General features: G+C 38.8%; 1 protein-coding gene, 1 non-coding gene and 1 pseudogene across 2 annotated transcripts in view; 1 reads left to right on the forward strand and 2 right to left on the reverse strand.

Moving 5' to 3' along the window:
* The window catches only part of GPC4 (glypican 4), a 101902-nt gene that overhangs the window by 24671 nt on the left and 54077 nt on the right, over positions 1–23154 (forward strand). The gene's annotated exons all lie outside the window — the stretch shown is intronic.
* On the reverse strand, positions 12582–12696 carry LOC111733323 (annotated as a pseudogene).
* Positions 18262–18380, reverse strand: LOC111733325. Its single transcript, XR_002777937.1, has one exon. It is a non-coding gene; the product is annotated as a 5S ribosomal RNA (ribosomal RNA).

Genomic DNA, 23154 nt, shown 5'->3' on the forward strand with positions numbered 1-23154 from the left:
ACCCACAAGTTGGAAAGGTACAGGGAAATGGAAAGGAGGTAATACTAGTTTCTTGGAGGCATCAGTTACCTGTATGAAGAAGCATTTTAATATTTTATGCAAACATATGCATTTGTGATGAGTTGGCTTAGGGTTCTCTGGCCCAGATCTGAGGACTCTTTGAGTCCAGAGGAGCTTTTAAGGGGGATCCTGAAGGGCAATGCTTCCCAACAGGATTAGACACTATGCTGAGAGGGCCTTAGTTTTCAGGCTAAGTTCAGCTTGACAGCTAGCACAGGTATTTTTTGTTCTGTTGGGAGTGGATTGTAGGACAGAAGGGAATGCTGGCAAGTAAGAAATTAGCAAGGGTGTGTGTCGGGGATGAGTATACGTGAGATCTGACATCTGTGCCGGTAGCTTCTTAGGGCTCCTGGTTACTGTTAAGGTCTTTGGCACACTTGGGGAGTGATGCCTGACCTGAGACCTTTCAAGGTCCCTGCTTGTACGTGTTAGTCAGATAGCTCAAGGTCTGAAGCCTTTCAGAAATGCTTTACATGTGCCAAAGACCATGCCCAGTGTCTGCTTTTGGCATGGGCTCTCACTCCTACTCAGGTAATTGAGCATCCTTAAGTAACCTTTCAAACCAAGGACTGAGACATTTATAGCAACCTTAAAGTTCCTCTCATCTCCTCTCCTCACTCTTTCCTCTTTCAGAGTTTGTACTGTGTGAGATCCTCGGGAAACAAACAAACAAAAAAACTTCTTTTTTAAATAAATGACTTTAATTCACTGCAGATTTAAGAACAGAGGATGGCCTCACTCCCATCTTTAACTGAAGGACATAGCTTTGACAGAGATCCTTGAGAATTATTAACTTTGAAAAAATTGATAGCACTGTTCCTTTCAGAAACAACAACAACAAAAAAGATTGTATGGCTCCTTTTTATTAGAAAGGAGCCCAAAGTGTCACAATTAGGCCTTTTACATTTTTATCTTGTGCATGGCCATTTGCTCTGGGTAATGGGTTCATTTGGACACATTAAAGTGCAATTCTTTGTGTATTTTAGTTCTATGAAGAAAATTCTCATGTTGCATTGTCACAATAATAAGCATAAATGTTTTTGAAAGAGTTTTTAACTTATTTAAGAGCAACCTTTAATATATTTTAATAGATTTTATTTGTAGAGCAATTTTAGGTTCACAGCAAATTTGAGCAGAAAGTACAGAGAGTTTCCATATACCTTCTGCCTCCCCATACACACACACTCTCCCCCATTATCAACCTCATGTACAAGAGCGGTACATTTGTTATAGTTGATGAACCTGCACTGAACACATTATTATTACCCAAAGTCCATCATTTACATTAGGGTTTACTCTTAGTGCTTGCTGTACATTCTGTGGGTTTTGACAAATGTATAACAACATACCCACCATTATAGTATCATACAGAGTTGTTTCACTACCCTAAAAATCTTATGTGTTCTGCCTGTTCACTTCTCCCTTCCCCCAGCCCCTGGCAACCACTGATCTTTTTACTGTCACTATAGTTTTGCCTTTTCCAGGCAATGTCATGGAGTTGGAATCATATAGTATGTGCCTTTTCAGTTGGACTTCTTTCACTTAGTAATATGCATTTAACTTTTCCTCCATGTCTTTTTGTGGCTTGATAGCTATTTATTTTTATGCGCTGAATAATATTCCATTATTTGAATGTACCACAATTTCTCCATTCACCTACTGAGGACAGAATGGCTGCTTCCAGGTTTTAGTAATTATGAATAACACTTCTATAGACATCCATGTGCAGGGTTTTGTGTGGAGGTAAGTTTTTACCTCTTTTGGTTAAATACCAAGGAACATGATGACTATGTTTAGTTTATAGGAGACTTCCAAACTGTCTTCTCAAGTGGCTTTGTCATTTTGTATTACTACCAGCAATGAATGAGAATTCCCGTTGCTCCATATCCTCACCAGCATTTGATGATGTCAGTGTTTTGGATTTGAGCCATTTTAATAGGTGTGTAGTGGTATCTCACTGTTTTAATTTGCAATTCCCCAATGACATACGATGTGGAACATTTTTTTCACATGCTCATTTGCCGTCTGTATATCTTTTTTGGTGAGATGTCTGTTCAGATCTATGCCCCATTTTTTAATCAGGTTGTTGCCTTATTAATATTTTTTTCATTCTATGAGAGATGCATATTCTACTTAGATATATATGTTTTAAAGCAGATCGAGCCTGGGATATGTTCCACTGGGCTTGAAGAAGGATTAACTTTTATTAACAGGATTTTGGTGAAAGGGCAAAAAGTTAGTGATCAACTAGTGTGCAACTGCCAATTAAGCTACTGAATGTACAGACCTTGCAGGAAAGTACAGTCAGTTCTGTTATACAACTTGTTCCTGAAAATCACTGGTATGCAGAATCATTCAGTAAAACCACAGGCCTTATGGGAATATTGTGGTTAAGGCACAACACTAAAAATCTTAGCCAGTGGCCCATTAAAAAGTAAGGATCATAATGAAATAGCACAGTTTTGAACATGCTAAGTGGTTAAGAAATATATAAATACTACAATAAATGTGTCATTTTACCTTTAAAAACACCTGAAATTTGCTTGCGGACATGAGGGTCAGAAGGGATGCAGCTTGTGAGTTATGAAGTGGTAGAAGGAAGGTTACCTGAAATCAGAGGGAAAATTGTTATACTAAGTGTGAATGGGCGTGACTCATAACACAGTGAACCAAGGGAGCTGCTGGATGTGTGGTATGTGTGTACGTGTTTGTGTTTTGTGTATTCCTACATGGTTTGTTTCAGCTGGTTGTACTTTTCTGCTTTTATCTAGTGTTTCTTGAAGACAGAATCAATAAGTAGTAAGCAAATGTGACATTCACATTATACTCATTGTTTCCTAATATATCAATTGCAGTGGAACAAATTCACATTTTCAAAATAAGCATTGTAGCATAGCAGACTATAATTAATATCCTTTGTTGCATTCTTGAGTTTAGGGTCCTTTTATCTTCATGATAGCTGCTCACATATGACCTTCTTTGTATGTGCTGCTCAGAAGTGCTGCCACTGAGTGCTGCCAAGGCTCTTATCACCAGTCCATCCCTCCACCAGGGGCTTTTTGTGTTGCTTGGGAGGACCAGTTAGCATGCAAAGAGTTGACTTCTGATTTCATATTGAGTGAGGAGTACTGGGTTAAGACCTACTGCTTACTCAGAATTGTTGGTGTGGATGAAGCATCGGCCGGGGCGAAGTGGCACAAAGGCTTCCCTAAATCCAGTTTAACTAGGGCTGGCTGCATGTTTGAGCCCTCAAGTGGGCTGTCTTCATAGAGTAATTAGAAGCAGATTGGAAGCAGGTCTTCGTTCTAGCCTCTGGCATGGATCTTAACAGGACTGTTTTCAGATGTGTCTGCGTCTCTTTTTTTGTGTGTGTGCACTTTTCCCCTTATAGATTACAAAATCCATCTCTTGCTGGGGAAACTTTTGATCATGTTAAAGACTTGTTTCAAAGAGAAAACAACACCTTAGAGAGGAATTTATTTTTAAAAATAGACCTTCACATTGCATATAAATATATAGACAAGTGCTCCAACAACAACAACAAAATGCTTCCCTTCTGTTCTAGGAAATAAATACCTTATTTTCAGTTTGGAGGGAGGGATTCTTCACAAAATACAAATGATCTGTGTGTATAATTTCTTATAATCTCTCTCACTACAAATGCTTTGGACTCAGAGTGGCACTGTAATTCTTGGAAAGCTTTGGGTTTTTCTGTAGACTGGCTGAGATAGATAGATCCTTAGCCTTAAAACTTCTTGCCATTCAGTAGCTACATCAGATTTATAAGGCTGCCGGATTTGATTGGGAATGGGTCTTTGGAGTTAGGATCTGACATTTTTAAAAGATTTTCAGGACTTTGATTTCTAGGTCAAAGCAGTCCAGTTTTCATGGAACCCCAGATTTCTCTGTTATCATTTGCTATTTAGGACCATGCTGTTGTCTACAGAGATGTCACTGGTTCAGGTGGAGAATAGGAGTTGGTATCTTTGCTTAGAGAGTGAGGCCAGTGGTTTCGATCCTTGCCTCACTTATTGCTTCTCTTACCTAAGGACTTCCTATGTGCGAGCACTGATTTTCATGTCTTAACCCATTTAATCCTTGCAAAACATTGTAAAATTACTCCCTCCTCCCCCATTTTCTACTTAAGAGAAGTGACTTCTCTGTGTGACTTGCACAGGGTCAAATGGGATGCAATTTGAACCCAGAAAAAAAAATTGAACTCTTTATTTCATTTTTTTATTGATGTGAATTTCATATAACAGAACATTTATCACTTTAATCATTTTAAAGTGTACAATTCAGTGGCATTTAGTGCATTCACAATATTGTACAATCATCAGCACTCTAATTCTTGACACTTTTCGTCATCTCAAAAGTAAAATCCTATACCCATTAAGCTATCACTCCTCACTCCCACAAACTCCAGCCCATGGCAATCATTAATCTGCTTTCTGTCTCCATGGATTTTGCCTACTTTGGATATTTCGTATATATGGAATCATACAATATCTGACCTTTTGTGTCTGACTTCTTTCACTTAACATGAGATTTTTCAAGGTTTGTCCCTATTGTGCATCTATTGGTACTTTATTCTTTATTTTTCCCCATCTTTATTGAAATATAATAGACAATTAGTTGCTCATATTTACATTGTATACTTCAATGAGTTTCTTTTCAATTATAGTTGGCATACAATAATATACCAGTTTCAGTTGTATAGCATAGTGATCAGAGATCCACATAACTCTCAAAGTGATCACCCTACTGAATCTAGTATCCCTCTGCCCCCTTACATGTTTATTACAACATTATTAACCATCTTCCCCATGCTACACTCTACATCTCCATGTCTATTCTGCAACTATCCATTTGTACCTCTTAATCCCTTTGCCTTTTTTTCTCCCCCCATCATCCCTCCCATCTAGTATCGCTCTAAATATTCTCAGTATCTATGAGTTTATTTCCACTTTTGTTGTTGTTGATTTTGTTCTTTAAATTCCACATGTGCGTGAAATCATGCAATATTTGTCTTTTTCTATCTGACTTATTTCATTCAGTGCAATACCCTCTAGGTCCCTCAAGGCAATACCTATTTCCATGTCCTTTTACTCTATGTGTGTCTTTTAATCTGAAGTGAGTCTCTTGTAGGCAGCATATGTAGGGGTCTTGTTTTCTTATGCATTCAGCTGCTCTATCTTTTGGTTGGAGCACATACTTCTTTTCCATTTGAGGTACTTGTCCATAGGAATGTAGTTATTACCATTCTTTATTCCTGTTTTTGATACTTTTTTTCTTCTTAAAGAAGTCCCTCCAACATTTCCTGTAATACTGGCTTGGTGATGATGAAATCTTTTAGCTTATTTTTGTCTGGGAAGCTCTTTATCTATCCTTCCACTCTAAATGATAGCTTTGCTGGTTAAAGTTTTCTTGGTTGTCAGTTGTGGGTTTTCATCACGTTGAATATTTTGTGCCAAGCCCTTCTGTCCTGCATAGTTTCTTTTGAGAAATCAGCTGCCAGGCTTATGGGTGCTTCCTTATAGGTAACTAACTGCTTTTCTCTTGATGCTTTTAAGATTCTCTCTTTGTATTTAACCTTTGGCATTTTACTTATGATGTGTCTTGGTGTGGGCCTCTTTGGTTTCCTGGTTTTGGGACTCTCTGAGCTTCCTGGGGTTGTATGTCTATTTCCTTCACCAGGTGAAGGAAGTTTTCCATCATTAGTTCTTCAGCTAGCTCTTCAATATCTTGTTTCCCTTCAGGTACCCCTATGACACGGATACTATTTCTTTAATAGTGTCCCAATAGGCTCCTTAAATGATTATTATAGTCTTGGCTTCTTTTTTTCTTGCCATTCTGATTGAGTGTCCTTGGCTTCCTCATCATCTATATTAGTGGTTTGATCTTCTTCTTTATTCACTCTGTTTATTCCATTTAATATACTCTTCATTTCAGATAATGTGTTCTTCATTTCTGACTGGTTCCCTTTTATAATTTCTATTTCCACTTTTATATGATTTTTAAAGTTCTGTTAAAGTTCTCACTAAATTCATCTACACTTCCCCTAAGTTCATTGAGCATCTTTATAACCATTGTTTTGAACTCTGCATCTATTAGATTGCTCGACTCCATTATTTCTGGATCTCTGTTCTGTTCTCTCATATGGTTTCTGCTTCTTTTCTCATTTTGGCTGCCTTTCCATGTCTGTTTCTTTGTACTAAGCAAAGCTCCTAACTCTCCGGGTCTTATTAGCATGGCTTTGTGTGGTAGGTGTCCAGTGGCACAGTCCTGAGTGGGGTTCCACTGCAGGCCAAGTTTAGCCCCCAGCCTGTGCCCCTCCGGGGCCACCTGTTGAGATTCAGCAAGCAATACACAGATGCTGTGCTTATAATTGCCTCAAAGACCACACCAGAAACTGCGGTCAGCTGCCGCCAGTGTGAGTACAGGCGCTGCTCAGCAAGGGACACCTTGATGTGGCTTGGGTGGGGCTGTGAGTTGGGGGAGGTGGAGTTTCAGGCAATCCTCTGAGTGGAGTGATCTCTGTTATCCAGTTTGATGAGGTCTCTACTATGGCTGTGCTGAGTCTGCACACTGAGAGCGGGGAGGGCTCAACAGAGGAACAATTGATACCACCAGCACTTCTGTACAGAGCAAGCCCTCACCTTGGCCTTCGCTCTGACAACTCATTGTCCCTCTGTAAGTCCCTGGTGCCCCCTGTGCAGCCGAACCAGCACTGGTGCTCAGAGCAAGCAGGTCCATCACCGCGAAAATCTACTCGCTGACATGGCTGCTTTAAGAGGCATCTGCCACTGCCACAGCCTCTGCCCTACTCAGCTGCTGGGGACTGGGCAGACTTGTGCCTTTGCCACCTCTTACCTTCTACCTTCACAGGTTAATTATTTCTCTCCCTAGTTGTAGGGCTTCTGTTCATCTAGATCCCAGGAGACTTTCCTTGCTGTTTGCTCCTTGTTTCTGTCACAACTTTGATTTGGTCGCCAAAGGGATGAACAGAGCCTCTATCATCTATGCCATTTTTTTTCCGTCCTTGCTACTTTATTCTTTTTATGGCTGAATAATATTGCATTGTATGGACATAGCATATTTTTTTTTATCCATTTGTCATTTAATGGACATTTGAGTTGTTTCCATATTTTTGCTATTGTGAATAGTGCTGGTATGAACATTCATATACAATTTTTTTGTCTGAACACCTGTTTTCAAATGTGTGTGTGTATATATACATACATACATATGTGTGTGTGTGTGTGTGTGTGTGTAGTGTGTATAGTGTGTATCTATATCTAGGAGTGGAATTGCTGAGTCATATGGTAATTCTTTGTTTAGCCTTTTGAGGAACTGTCAAACCGTTTTCCACAGTGGCGGCCCCATTTTGCATTCTCACTGGCAAAGTGTGAGGTGAACACAGGTCTTTCTGACTCTAGGGGCTGTGCTCATTTTCGTAGGCCATACTGCCTCCTAATAATTCCCCAAAGGCTCTAGCAAGCCCGTGCCAAGTCTCACCTCCAGCCAACAACAGAAGCACTTTGCAGGGTATCACATGTTGCTGGAGGAAGTTGTTGGTAATATGACTTTGGCTTGAGGAAAGAACAGGTGTTTGATATTTGTTAATGGACCTCCTCCTTCCTCAGTATCAGGTAGTGATTAAGAGCATAGGTCTGGAACCACATATTGTGTGATTCTAATTTCAAGAAATGTCTAGAATGGACAAGTCCATAGAGAGAAGGGAGTAGGATCAGTGGCTTCCTATGACTTAAGGAGTCATGAGTAAGAGTTTCTTTTTTGGGAGTGGGTAATAAAAATGTTCTATTGGTTGTGGTGATGGTTACACAAGTCAATATACTATAAACCATTGTGTGGCACACTTTAAATGAGTGAATTGTATTTCATTAAAACATTAAAACAATAGTGTGAGCTCTGGAGCCTTATTGCTACTTATTAGCTTTGACCGTTGGACAAGTGATTCTTGTCCAGTGTTCATATGTGTAAAAGTGGGTAAAATAATAGTTCTTTACCTAACTCAGAGAGTTGTGAAGATCAAAGGAGCTAATATAGATAGTATAGTGCTTAACATGGCGCCTGGCACATAAAAATGCATGTTGCTAACTATTAATATTAGCATCATAAAATATTTTTTGAAGCTCCAACTGATAGATGGTGTTCATGATAGGACAGTGAAGACAGGAAATAGGTAGAATTCCTCTTAAAATTTAAATTCTTAGTTCCACCTTGCTGCCAAGGGAAATGAACAATACAGGACAATGTAATGAGGCAATAATTCTGATAGTAAAGGCAGATAAGGTCATGTGATGGAGGATGTTGTGTAGACCTAAGGGCTAGAAAAAGAATATTGGTGCTGATGTGGCAGAGGAAATTTTATTAAAAAGGCTGCTCCACCCTCACTGACAACAGATGTTGGGAGGTCTTGAGCTCTGGGCTTCCGGGCTTCTGACTCCCTTGAAATTCTCTCTGGTTCCTTTGGAGGTCACGATCCCATAGTTGGAGGAATCCTGGTGTAGATTAGCTTCCTTGGGTATGTTTTCCTTTCTATTTCCCTAATGTCTCCCATCCCCGGGGTCTCCAGGAACCTACAGGTAGGTACTCCTGCTAGTAAAGAAGCTAGCAGCTTTTAAAGGGAAATGGAGGGAAAATCTGGGATGGGATGGAAGGCAGGAGCCTAAAAGACATGGATCTATCTATGAGTTAAAAGAAAGCACAACAAAACACCATTATGCTCTGCTTGTCCACTTGCTGTCAGGTTGAAGGCCTTCCAGAAAAAGCATCCCTACTGTTTATATTCCTACTTATAGGTTCCAGGTATCCGGCATTTGCCTGGTGCCTCCCAGTCAATGCCTCATGTGAGGCTCAGACAAAAGCTAAGATAGTCAGTCCTCCTCCCCCCAACTGGAAGAGACAGCCCAAAGCAAACAATGAAGGGCTGAAGAACACTTCCAGAGAACAAGCTCGAAAGCGCAAGTGGAGAGGCTGTAAACCAAGTGTGTACAGTGTCGAGGCAATGTGGGTCACAGGTTATTTTCACAGAGTTCTTTTCTGTTGTCTGCACCTCTTTTCAGTAACCTGGTATTGTGTGTGGACTGATTCTATATTAAATCTGGGAAAACCCTGAGCTACTAACATCTTCAATAATTTGTCACTGAGAGATCATTCAGCCTTGATGTCTGCTTCTGTGGCGATATTTTTGTTAGATTCCATCATAGAAGTAGGAATGCTTATGTCAGTTGAAGCTGCACACACGTACACTGTGCACAACACATGTCTGTGGATACTTATCCTGTCAGATACGAAGATTTCATTGCCAGAAGTCTGGTGAACGCAAAATGCCATTGGCAAGAACTGGAGACTGGAGTGAGCAGCCCTGTTGCCCTAGGGAGGTTGAGGTTTTTCTGGGCAGCAGGAGAGAGCCTGGGGTCAGATGTGTGGCTTCTCTCTGCCCGCCCACCCCTCCCCAGCCTACTGTCTGTGCATCAGCTGCAGGGCCATGGGCCTGAGCACACGGGCTGCTCCTTGGCTTTGATCCAGAGGCAAGCTGGGAGCCTGTGACTTTGAGACTTGGCCCTTTTCAGTTTTCTTTGTTCAGAAAAAAGTTTCATCCTGGCTCTCTTCTGTGGCTGCTGAGGATTAGAAGAACCCTGGGGAGACTTGGCTATAGGACAGCTCTCAAAGCTGTGCTGGGAAATTTGAAGAGGGGTCACTTCTCTCTGTCTTATTTCAACTTGCATTCTTCTCTCCCTTCCTAAACGAGTTTTTACTGTTGCAAACCCTACGGCATAATCCCCTAGTGTACTTTTGTGATTCTGCAGCTATGCGGAGGGGATTAGACCAGTATCTGGACCAATAAAATATTTTAAGGACTGTTCAAATGGACAATATGAAGGAAAGTTCAAATCTAGGTGCTTGTTTTTTAATAGTTGCACCACTTAGAGCCATTACTTGCTTTCCTAGGTTAGCATTTGTTATTCTTTTCAGTGGCTGCAAGAAGAAAGAAGGGAGGCTTTGCTTTCCTGAATAGAGCTTGAAAATTGGATTGCTAAACACCCAAAGGCTATGGTATTCCCAAGTACAAATGGACCATTTTCAAGAATGTATATCTACTTGTAGTTTCTCCAGTTTAATATTCTTAAGAAATGGAAATTATCTCAGCTGTAAACTGGTTTTCTATTAAGCTTGCTTGCTTTCTTTCTCTTTTCTTTCTTTCTTTCTTTCTTTCTTTCTTTCTTTCTTTCTTTCTTTCTTTTTTAGTATTGGTGTATTTTACCTTTAAAAATACTGTTTATTCCATGATTATGAAGAAATCATTTTTGGGAATCTGATTATATTACAATAGGTGGACAGATTTTTACATTTTCCATATACTGCCCTTTGGTGTAAATCTACAAAATGCCTCTATCCATCTTATTACCAGATTTGTTGTTATTGTTTTTGTTTCTGTTTTTATTTTTATTTTTTGTATTTGGGGAGAACTTTACTGTTCACTGCTTCCATTTGAATTGCTTCCTTGAGGACCCATTAACAAATCAAAAAGCTTTAGACTGCTACATATACACATACCAGGGGTGCGTAGTTCAGTTTCTGTAATCCCATAATACACAAATGTTGGCAGGATTTCAATGATTGTATTAATCCAGTGAGATACTTTGTCATGCATGATAGATGATATTTACAATTTGAGATCTGAAATTGTCAGAAGCTTTGAATATGCTTAATTATGCAGTATGCAGAAGTGGAAGTGTTTATATTACTTGTTTTAGACTATATTGGCCAATGAGGCAGCAAAAAATATAGTTTCTTATTAGGCTGCAACAATTTCATAACAAACTGGAAGGTTCTTGGGGAGTTTTTACAGCCTAAACCAACAAGGTTTGTCAAAGGTTTTTTTTTTTTTTTTTTTTTTTTTTTTTTTTTTTTGCCAAGTTCTTAAAACCCTACGGATACTTGGAGGATTTTGATACCTCATATGAAATGCTAATCCATTTATATGTCATCCACGTGCCTGTTGAATGAATTTCTTAGTAAATTTCTGTATTGTAAACTCGGAGCAGAATATGATAGCCCTGATATGAGGAACTCTTGGTTTTTTAAGGGCTCTGCTTGATTACTGAGAGAGGATTTGAGCATAATTAGGAATCACATTGTGTTTGAAGACTGGAAGTAGAAGCCCAAGAAGGATTACTGAATTGTTCTCAAGGTTACAGAGTCAGATTGACTGACTAGCTCTTGTTTCCTCTCAACATGTATAACAGACTACAGGTTGCTTTTCTGCCAATTAGATACCTTTTTAGCTTTTGAAGGTTTCCATACTCAAAGTTCTTGGTTCACGCTGCGGCTTTGCATAGTTCCTTTTTCTTTCTCGCCCATCTACCTTCCACCTTAGTCTGTTTCTCCCACTGGGCTTCTCTCTTCCTGTTCCTTTCATTTTTTTGCTGCTCTTTTCCAGAAAGTCTCTTGGTGTAGTGTTCATGAGTTTTAGAATAGCATATGGTATTCTAGGCACAAGTGAATTACCCTTTTGTATAAAGGGTAAGGCTGCTTTTTCCATTGGTGGCTTTGCAGGTGGGGGGAGGGTTTGTTTTGGTTTCTCTAACCCTTCCTCATGATGCCAAACACTTGCAGCCACAGCAGTATCATGGATTGAGGTCTTTTTTCCAGCTTTGTTGAGATATAAGTCATATACTTTAAAACTCACTCTGCTAAAATGTACAGTACAATGGTTTTAGTATATTCAGAGTCGTGCAACCATCACCAGCCTATTTTAGAACATTTTTGTTACCCCAGAAGAAACCCTGTACCTTTTAGCAGTCCGTCTTCCCTCATCTGTCTTTCTAACAACCCTAGGCAGCCACTAATCTGCTTTCTGTGTAGAGATTGATGTCTGGAGGGCCCAGTCTATTGCCACTTCCCTGTGATAAAAGGAGTCATTTGGCTGGTCACTTGCCTACCTTGATAGTGGCCTTACTAATTTTTGCCTGTTCCCCTCATTACCTTAACATGTCACTAACTACTTAAGAGTCAGATAAACTTGGAGATCAGTGTGCTCTGCATGTCATTCATATTCTATAGATCCCAGAACAGCACTTTGGAAAACCTCTCTCTGAACTCCCTTTCTGACGTCTGACGTCCTGCAACCTCATCTTTGTCAGATGATACTTATCCTTTGCCTTGAGTCCAGGTTATGGGAAACCCTGCGATTGAAAACTTCCTGAAGGCAAGGACTTTGTAACCCCAGCTCTAAGCCCAGTGCCTGCCTGCCGCATAGTAGATGCTTAGTGTTCACTGAATGAATGAACTCATACACTGATATTAATGAGAATTAAATCCCCCTAGTTTTTTGATACATACCTGTCACTGTTAACTAATTGAGCTCATCTATGCTGTTGTGTATTTTTTTCTTTTTTTTTTTCTTTTTTAGGTGAGGCAACCCTTGGTTGACCTCATAGATTGCAAGGACCTTGTCAGCTTACAATCCCTTATTTTTTAAAAAAATTTTATGCCTACAGCACCTGGTCTTCCTAGGTGGTCTCCCATCCAAGTACTAACCAGGTCTGACTCTGCTTAGCTTCCAAGATTGGACGGGATTGGGCTTGTTCAGGCATGGCCACAGACAGTTGTGTATTTTGTAAATAAGCCAACTGTAGAATCATTTTAAAAAGAGCATGTAAAACTGATATCAGAATAAATTCTGGTTGTTCTGGGTGTATCCCATTTCATGTACTAATCAGAAATGTATGCTTTTCTCTCTACCTTTTGTTGTCTTGTGAATCTGGTTCCTATCAAGGAGAAAACAACACGATGCTCTGTTTGTTTTAAGAGAAAAAAAAAAAGATTTAGAGGACATAGTTACATTTATTTTCTAATGCTATAGAAACCAGTATTCCAGATAGCTGCTGTGGTTCTTTTTAGTTCTTTTTTCTTTATCTGAGGATGAACATCTGGTAAGGAATGCTTTTCCTTGCTTGCAATCCAGTACATGCCTGTTGTGCGGTCAGAAAATAAGTGGCAGTGTAGAGATTCTATCTCAAATTCCTTCGATTGCCGTAACAATGGGCCTCATGTAGAAGTTGAGAAAGTTAATAAAATGTTAATGGGGGATATTCAAAGAGTTCAGGGCATTTTAAGGTATAGCACATGTTCACATTCCTCTGGTAGTGGTAAAAATTCAAAAATGAAACCTGTAAGGGTCATTTGGTCCTAAAGTTGCCCAACAATAGGATGTTAAAAGCCACACGCTAAGGGACACAATATTGACAATTACTTTGAACTATCAAAGCTTGCCATCTAAAATATTTCAGCAACCTTTAAAAACTGATAAGCATGAATTGCAGCAGTTCATAAGACATGGGCTTGCTCTTAAGCAAATGCCTAAAATGCTCCTAATTTGTACCAGAGACCTTATCAAAGGCTTTTGCAAAACTTCCAGTTTGGCAATTTTGAGTATTAGTTGAGCTTAACCTCTGAGTCATGGGGGTGGGGAGTGAGGAATTATCATTTCATTCTACTTTCAGCTACCAAGGCCGGTGGACTTTTCTAAGAGCAGACAGTGTGGGCTGGTAGAAAAAAAAAAACTGATGAGTTGAATTTAAGAGGATCCTCTTTGGAGCTGGCACGGCTTTTCCTCCAAAAGCACTGTCCCTATTGTGCACTGTAGACATGAGAGTTTGTAATAAGATGTCAACCCCATCAGTGAAAACTGGCTTTATGTTAAACTTAGAGTTTTCACTGTTCTCAACTTCAGGCCCCATTGAGCTATGACACAACTGGGAAGCAAGCCTTTAAAAAATTGTTATCATTGTTAATTCTTATACAGAATTTTTAACAGTCCAGAATACAAACTCCACATTAGGACAATGAATGGCACCAAAATATCTTGGTGTCTGTGACCTTTAAGTCGTTTTTCTAGAATTAGGATCTGCTTTTCTTGAGGAGCAGCTTTTTAAGTACAGCTAACCCTTGAATAATTTGGGGGTTAGCGGTGCTGCCCCCTCACAGTCGAAAATCTGCATACGACTTTTGACTCCCCAAAAACGTAACTGTAGATTGTAAAAGAAAGGGTCAGAAAAATATTTTAGGAGATACAAAGTATCTAACTTTGTAAATATAACTGCCAGCAATCAGGATTTTTAAATAATGAAGTCTTCCTCAGGAAAGATGAAGGAATAGTGGTTTCTTTATCTTTAAATGGAGACCATAGCCATTTTTCTCTAGCATGTGGCAATGGAGTAAAACTCTTATTATATTTTGGTATTTAGGAAAACTTATAATTTACTTTTTTTGGGGGAGGGGGATTATGTGTGTGTGTGTGTGTGTGTGTGTGTGTGTGTGTGTGTGAGAGAGAGAGAGAGAGAGAGAGAGAGAGAACGAACACATTCCCCCTTTATGATGTGTCTCAATTTTTAATCATTTCCAGAAAATGTTAAAAACAAAGAATTCTGAAGGAACTAGTAAGTAGATGTTCTTATTGAACGAGAAACTATGTTTTCTGCTGATTTCTTTGTGAACATCTGAGTTGTAGTTGTCAGGAGTAACCCTAGCACTGACTGGATGTGGGGACCTTGGTCACAAGTAGGTGCAGATGACTCTAGAGAGGGCTCTATGCATTAATCTTTAAAAGGGGGTCAGGAGATTTCTTTCTGGAAAATAAACACCAGCATGTTATGATTACCCTTAATTTATACCCTCGGGGCCTCCTTACAAAACAAAAAGACTTTCTCAAATTTAAAAGCAAAATTTGGATTTCATGTAACGTCTTTAAAGCTGTTGAGCCAGGGGCTCAGCTTGGTCTTTGGGCTGGGTGTCGAAGGAATGAATGGGCTCATTTAGTGTAGGAATAGCACTCATTTCTGTGAAATCACCTGCAGCCCTTGGCTCAATTTTAGAATGACTTTTAGAATGTTCTTGAAAGTAAATTGCTTATCTTGGGGTCTTAGTTTGTCAGGTAAGTTAATTGCCTCTCCCTATGAGAGACTGGTATAAATAACTGCCTAAGATTTCTTGTATTTATATTAACCAATTTGGAAAAAGAGAAATCAACTCAAGCATGATTTTTTTTTTCTGTCAAAGAAAAGGTATGCCCATTAAGGAAAAGCTTTGAGTATAAAGGTGGCTTCATTTATACTTAGAACTGATGGCTGTAGGCTTTTATTTGATGAGTTTGTTTAGATTACAAAACATCATATGTCAGCTTTGGAGCAGGGAGGCTGCTGACTTCCCCCAAAAGACTAGTTATTTGAGTAAAGCAGAAGTTTGTGGTAATATATGTGTGTGTGAGAGTTTTTAGTCCTGGAACTGAAAGTAATTTAAATAATGAACACTGTGATCCAAAGGACTGCCTATTTATTTGCTTTAGGAATATAACTGAATACGAGTTGTTTCTTAGCAATTTGTAGTTATATTCAGTCTTGTTTGTTCCAGTGGCCATGAGAGACTCTGAGAGAGGAGATACTGAGGGCAGTCTAGGCCTAAAAATGAAGGATTAAAGGAGGCTTTTAATTAACAGTTTTTAAATTTGCCATAGTTTCCAATTATGTTTATATTTGAACAGGAAGAAGGCTTTTAAGACTTTTCTTAATTTCCTAATGGTGCTCATAAAATACACTGAATGGGAATTTGCTTAAAGATTAATTTCATATGTGTATATACACATACACACATCCAGACACACAACAATATATTGGGATGCCATAGTTTGAGGATTTTTTTTCAAATATTTTAGCAAAGATTTCAGAGCATTCATGAAATAAAAGTACTAAGGATTGCTTGTCATAGCTAATAAAGTTTGCTTGGATCTCACTTAATTTTTCTGCTTCACTTCACAAAGTAATTGAAACTTCCTTTTTGCTTCGAGCTGTTTTTCCCCCTCCCAAGAGCTATAGTCTTAAAAGAATATCTCTTTGGTTAGCAAAGTCTGTGGAATTTTTCTGAATGTGGAACTAGGTCCTCAAATAGTTATTGGGCTAGTGGTCATTCAGTACTTGGAAGGGAAATTGGTTAAATCTGTAAGTGGCTTCTAGAGATTGAAGAACATCCAAGGAGAAAAAGGCTTATTACAACTGGAGCATTTAAAGCATTTTTTTGTAAGTCTGAAAATGTGGTCCAAGTTGAAAAGTAGAGATGATGTAACTGTCCTCCTGGAATAATGAAGGTATGAAAAAACAATTCCCAATTTACAAAAGAAATCTGAAGAACTTTCATAGGTATAGGAACTATCAATTGATGCAGATTAGCCAAAACAATGAACTTTCCCAATGTTCCACATGTAGCTTTTTAGTTTCAAGTGGTTCTCTAGAAAATTGTTTTTTCTCCATCAAATAAAATAACCCCGGAACTCTTAACAAACTCTTGCAAAATAACTACCTCCTTCTTCTCTCCCATCCAACCATATTTTGTTTTGGGTTGACAGTAAAAGACAAAACAGATTGTTGATTTTACCAGAAAATTTGGGGGACAGATTTTGCTGCTGTGGCTGCTGAGGTGAACAAAAACTTCAGATTGCATATCATCTATTCTCAGGATAACAATTTATTTTTGGAGTGATGTGGGTGGGTTGTGAGGAGCTCTTCTGCTTTCATTTTAAAGCATTTGTTAAAAAGACACTTGACTTTGAAATTTTATTTTCATGTGTCCTGGCTTAAGAGACCTGACCTCCCATCTCCACTCAATTGAACTTGTCAACTTTCATTTTTAACTAAGTACTCAACTAGTTGACTTAACTTGCTTATTTTAAAAGCAATCATATGGGAGTAATTTGGCCTTTTTTTTTTTATTAAGTTGAGTGTTAATTATTTTAATCTGCCTTTTGACTGGTGGGTTGTTAATAGTAATATTAGTCACAGCTGGGCTATGAGTGCTTGACTCCAGATTCCTGGATTGAATATTTCATAGGTCACTAAACAATTTTCTGAGTTATTTAAACCCTTATTCTCGATCTCTGTCTCTCTCCCACTCTACTCCCTTAGGATAATTGAATGCCTAGTACTATACCTCTAACTAGTTACTTGCTGTTCAAGAATCCTCATTTAAATGTTCATATCATATGCAGAAAGATTTATCCTGGAAAGGAAGCCTTGTAAATACTGGGGTGTTTAGTTTAAATTCATTTTGAAGAGAATAGTACTGTGGATTGAGTAACTGCATTATAATTCACCATACAGGCAAAACATTTAAAAATATTTTGACATTCTTGACTAGGTTTTCATGTCATTATCAACTGCATTGTAATACTATATTTTATTTGCTTAGCTCACAGTATCTAATGGGTACAAGTTTAATATCATTTAAGACAGATTCTAGTAATCTCATGTAAGTGACAATACTTCTGTGATAACTATACCTTAATGGAAACATCAGAAAAATAGGAACTAGGATTAAAAACCCCATAGAGTATAAAAGGGTCATAACCTTTCACTGAGGAGGCAAAGTTAACGGATATACTCGTTTTTAAAGAGCACTTGATGGCATAAAGGAATGCAATAACAGAATTGAAAGCAAATATATAGCACTAATAAAGATTAAACTAATTGCATGCTTGCTTTGGGGAGGCTTAAAGGATGTGGTTTTATATAATTTCATATAAAATTATTTAGTTGTAAATAGGATAAAATTAATTTTCTGGTTTTGCCTATTGTAAGATATTGTATGACATCTTCCGCGTATACATCTGTGTATAAGGTAGGATCTACACTTGGGTATATGAACAAAATCACGAAGCTATGTCAAAGTATAAAAGGTGTCACCCACTTAATATATTACTTTATATTGAAGTTATTTTCTCAGTATTTTCTTATGTAGAAAAAATACTATGCTCTTCAAAATCTTAAGAGAGTAAAGCTGTAAGTGAATTAACAAAATCTTTTAGCTGATAAGTCATGAGAATACAAAACATGTTGAAAGATGGTTAGTTTTATTAACAGTGCTTTTATGAATTGAAAACATCTCCTTAGATTTTGGTGTGGAGGGTGGAAAGAATGAGGTCTACAGTCAGTTCGGGTATTTGGCATTCTGTAAAGTATGCTGCTGTCTCCTAGATATCATGGAGGACTCTTGCTCTATCTATCTATCTATCATCTATCTATCTATCTATCTATCTATCTATCTATCTATCTATCTATCTATCTATCCATCCATCCATCCATCCATCCATCCATCCATCCATCCATCCATCCATCCATCCATCGCCTACAGCACCTGGTATTCCTAGGTGGTCTCCCATCCAAGTACTAAACAGGCCCGACCCTGCTTAGCTTCTGAGATCAGATGAGATCGGGCATGTTCAGGGTGGCATGGCCGTAGACTCTTGCATCCTTATTGAAGGGCCTGGATTGGTTGTCCAGGTAATTGAGATTAAGCCTGCGCTTGCTGCCAGGAAAAGAAAATAGCACATCCAATTAATCTACAGTACTGTTTCAAAATGATTCACAGTTGGAAGATAGATGGCATGGAGTTTAATAGTTATACAGTTTTTTTGTACTCTTTTATTCAAATTAATCTTGGAAAATAGATACTTGAAAGATTATAAGTAAGGGAGGGGCTCATTGTTCTGGTTTGCTCAGCACAGTCCAGGTTCACACCTGTTGTCCCAAGATAATAGTTAATAGCACCTCCTTTCACTCTCAAATGTGTCCTGGTGTGGAGTATAATTTATGGTCACCCTAAGGACAGGAAACAGTATATTCACAAAAAGAACTTGATAATTAAAAATGATTTAAATAGTTTTGCTTCAGAAAAAAAAAAGCCTATGTGAACTTTAAATTCCTTGCTAGATAAAACTTAGCCTAAGGTTGAATAATGAGGCACCATCAGGTTGATCTCCTGGCTAAGCAGGTTCTGCATACGTTGGAAGGGCACTTGTCAAAGAGGCAAGGAAGCCATATATACTGATGTCTAAAAAGAATCACACAGAATAGTATTGAGTCTGATTCTGCTGGCACCTCAGGGGCATCATTATGAATATCACTTCTCATTACCTTGGCTACATGTGCAGATGCAGTAAAAGTCAGGAGTTTTGTGGCGGAACTCTCAAATATCTGCCTCCCTCCATAGACCTTCTGCATGAAAGTTGAATGCCAAAAATGCAAGTGCATTCCTCCAGGGCCTTTCAGTGTTTTTGTTTTTGAAATGACCAATAAAGCAAATCTTTCATTCTTTTTGAAACTCTCCCAGGGAGCAACAAAGAGCATCAAAGAAATGCTCTTTTCTGTTTTATTCGTGCATGTTTTTAAACCGGTTACAGTGCTATAGGCTCAAGTCTGAATCATTGTTTTGTGCCTGGTGATCAAATATTGTCAGCTTAGGGAACACCATAATGCCCAAATAGTGTAGAACTAGCTGTTTTGTAATAAGATTTATGTGTTTATTATTATAGAATGTGGTTTAATGGACTTGGAGCTAGGAGATATTCCTGGGCTATACTGAATGATCTTGGGTAAGTCACTTAATTAATCGCTCTGTGCCTTGGGTTCCTTTTCTATTTTCTGAGGCTTAACAAGGCTACAGAAATCCTCTTCTGGGGTTAAAGAAGTGAATTGCTTTCTTCCAGGAGATGTATTCACTCACTCAGCCTTGGGTCTCACTTGCTAAAATAGGAGAGGACTTAGAGGGCTTTCTAAGCGCCTTCAGCTCCAGCCTCTGCCCCAAGCATAATGAGATTCATAATGTGGATAGTTCTTGAAAAGAATGTGCAGCCTAAGTGTAGTGGGAGGTAAGAAAGCCGGGTACTTGCTCCTCCTGGCTGGAGCTGGCCAGCCCACAGACCTGCAGGATTATTTTTAGTTTCAGAGACACTAGGGTGGGTCAGCTCCCTTTCCAGGACAGTGTTTTAAATGAACCTTGAGTGGAAGGCCCCTCTGGTGAAGCTTTAAGTTAGGCCAGGATGGGGTCGCAGTCCAGCCCTCACTGATAGTAATAAATATTAGTTATTTGAGCACTAGTCAGTAGGACAGTTAAAAGTTACCAGTAGAATATCTAAGTTGAGATAACTGGATTATCTTACAGCAGTTGATAAGTGCTTCTTAAGCAATCTGGTTCAGAGAGACCATGATAGGAGAATAGGGCAAGTACCAAAGATGGAACCATAGATCCCTCATGCTTTGAAAGTACCTAAGCTCATAAAGTCCAGATGTGGTATCCAGAAGTTTCTGGACCATCTCATCATGCTTTTCACGGCGCCCTGTGCCCTTGCTCTTAATGGTAAGAGGGCCTCAAGTACGGACCTTTATGGTAATGTGAATAGGTTATGCTAGTCTTACTGAGTTTCTGTTTCAGTGGCTATGATATACTGCTTAGTATTTTATTCCTTAATCAATTTCAAGTGATTTCCCCTGGATTCTTTTAAATGGAAAATTAAATAGAGAAAGACATAGTGCATTAGAACTGAAAGTAGCCCACGAGAACTTCATTTTAATAGGGGAAACTGAGACTCCTCCCCAAAAGGTAAGTGCTTTGCTTAAATATAATTTATGAAGTTATTTCTATAGACTCATCTCTGTCCTGCTAGGCCTGCACTGGGGTTAGGTGAGTCTGGCAGTGGCCATGGGAAGAATGTTTTGCTTTCATTCATTACTGTTTACTTTCTTATTGCTTTTCAGTCCTTTACCTTTTGATAGAATGGGAATCATATTCTGTTTGTCAATGGTGGAAGTTTAAATTGGCTTCCAAAGCAAAAGTCTGCAAAGAGGCCCTGTTTATTATCTCTACAAATGCCCCCTACTCCCAATTAGCTTTGGCAGGCTTCCAGCCCTACAAATATAATGGACTAAAAACTGCTGGTTCCCTGCTTTAGGCATTCAACGACTGGAATGTACAAACCGAACCATCCTGCAGAAGTAGACATAATGTTAATCTCGTCATTTATAAAAATACAACTACTCTGGCCCACTACTAAATGCAGAATGTAGGAATTGCCTTTGATTCTCTTAGGAAAGAGAAAACACTGCAGAAGGAAACAGATGATCAGAGGAGCTTCCTAAGAACCTCTAAGGACCTCAGTTGACTAAGAAATGAGAAGTTTGGTCTAGATCTGTTGCTTTGTAGGCCCTTTCCAGCCTTCACATTCATCCAACAAGTATTTTTTAAGAGCAACTCAGCCAGGTACTGTGACTGAGAATCCTCAGGTAAATAAAATAAGCATAGCTACTGGCAGAACACCCAGTCTAGGAGCTTATTTGGGGACTGATATTGGTCAGCCCTGCCCTCCCATAGGACGCTCTTAGGTGCCCCTGAGAAACAGAATCATGGGAACATAGGATCTTAGGGATTATCTTATAGCAGTTGGAGTTAATGAACGTTGGAGCCACAAGGGAAATCAGAAGTCATTTTACCCAGAGAGGGGAAAACTTGCCCCAAATCACCCAGCCACAGCCTCTTTGTGGCAGAGTCAGTCTGAGGACCAAGATTTCTGATCTTTTTCATCATTGCTCTGTAAAGGATGCTATGTAATGTTGTACTCTCTCTTTGGCCCCAAGAGATTATTGGTTTTGTGTCATCTGTGGTGACCATTTGCTGAGTACATAAGTGAGAAATGTTCACTATCTTTTTATAAATCATTTTGATAATTTGTCTTAAGTGCACCAGCTCACTGAGGTTTACCTGCCACTTTTTCTGCCTGCACAGTCTCATGAACTGGCTCATGTTCTATTCCCTGATGATCCCGTGCACAGTAGTGCTTCGTGTTGGCAGCAGTGGATCCCATCCTTTTGTAGTCTGAGAAAACTAGTGTATTCTGTAAGTGAGACAATATTGAGTGTGCAAAAAGTCCCTGGCAGACCTATAAATCCATAGACTTTTGGAAGTATCTCTTAAGATCCGCAGGCTGGGAACCACTGAACTGAACCATTGAAAACATGTGTGTACTTATATGTAATGATAACTTTTGGAGCTTTTGTCTTGGAACTTGATATTATGATCTGAAATTCTTTTAAACTTGAATCATCTCAGTGCATACCTAATTCGTGCTTTCATTGCATACTTGTGACTTGAAATCCGTGAAGCTGATAAGGACTTGAGAAGGCTGCTCTGATAGCATGTAAATAATTGGAGGGTTGATGAATGTCCTGCTATATTGTAATTTATCTTTTCTGCCCTGCTTTTGAGGGATTGCTTATTAACATTTCATTATTCAGTCATTTGCCATTTCTGATCTTACTGTCTGAAAAGTATGCCCTCCAACCTAATACCCACTACAGGATGTTGCTCCATCTTTTTGCAGAAAAAAAATATGTGAAACAGCTGCAATTATTTAGGAAGGATGAGTAATGCAGAAAACAGTGCATATTTACAGGTTTTAACAGGCCTGTTTCCTTTTCTACCAAAATGTAAAGAAAAAAAATTACATTCTGTAGGTTTGAAAGATTTCTGAAAATAAAATATTTCTACCTTTGGTTTATTAACTGAGGGTGGAGGTTCCTAAGATTTTATTGTTCTGAAGAAATATCCCAATCAATGTTTATATCCAGCATCAGAATAAAAATTGAGTAATTTGAGTATGGTAGAGCTGTTGGTCAGATGGTCTCCTGGAGACAGGAAAGGTCAAGATAGCCAGATCTCAAACTCAACAGGCTCTTAGAGTTTTGACATGGAAGCTTGGTAAGCTATCATCATACTGGGATGCAAATGGAAATGGAAGCGGGTGGGTTGGTGGAATAATCCATACTAGACTCTGAGCTCCTGGAGGGCAGAAAGTGTGCTTATTTTTTACATTGAGCATTGGGCACCATGCCTGACATATTGGGTACCCAATAAATGTTCATTGAGTAACTAGAAAAAGAAAAGATAGCTGGTGGGGATATAAGTAGAACAGAATGGCAAAAGATTAATGAAATTGGGATAAAAAAGGTGAAGTTTTAAAAATTAGGTGGACAACACAGGGTGTGCCTACAGGCAGCCACCAAAACTATAGTTGGAATAGAATAAAAGCAGTAATAAAAAAGAAACTTGGGGAAGTTGTAAAAAGTTATTTATTTGGCTTTAGGGCTAAAATTCTGAAGCCATGATCAGGGAAAATGCTCTGCCCAACAGCCTGAGTAATGAATAAAAAGAATTTTCAGAATGAAAATAAATCAACAAGCTCTG

Source organism: Pteropus vampyrus, unplaced genomic scaffold (assembly GCF_000151845.1).
Source record: "Pteropus vampyrus isolate Shadow unplaced genomic scaffold, Pvam_2.0 Scaffold548, whole genome shotgun sequence".
Lineage (NCBI taxonomy): Eukaryota > Metazoa > Chordata > Mammalia > Chiroptera > Pteropodidae > Pteropus > Pteropus vampyrus.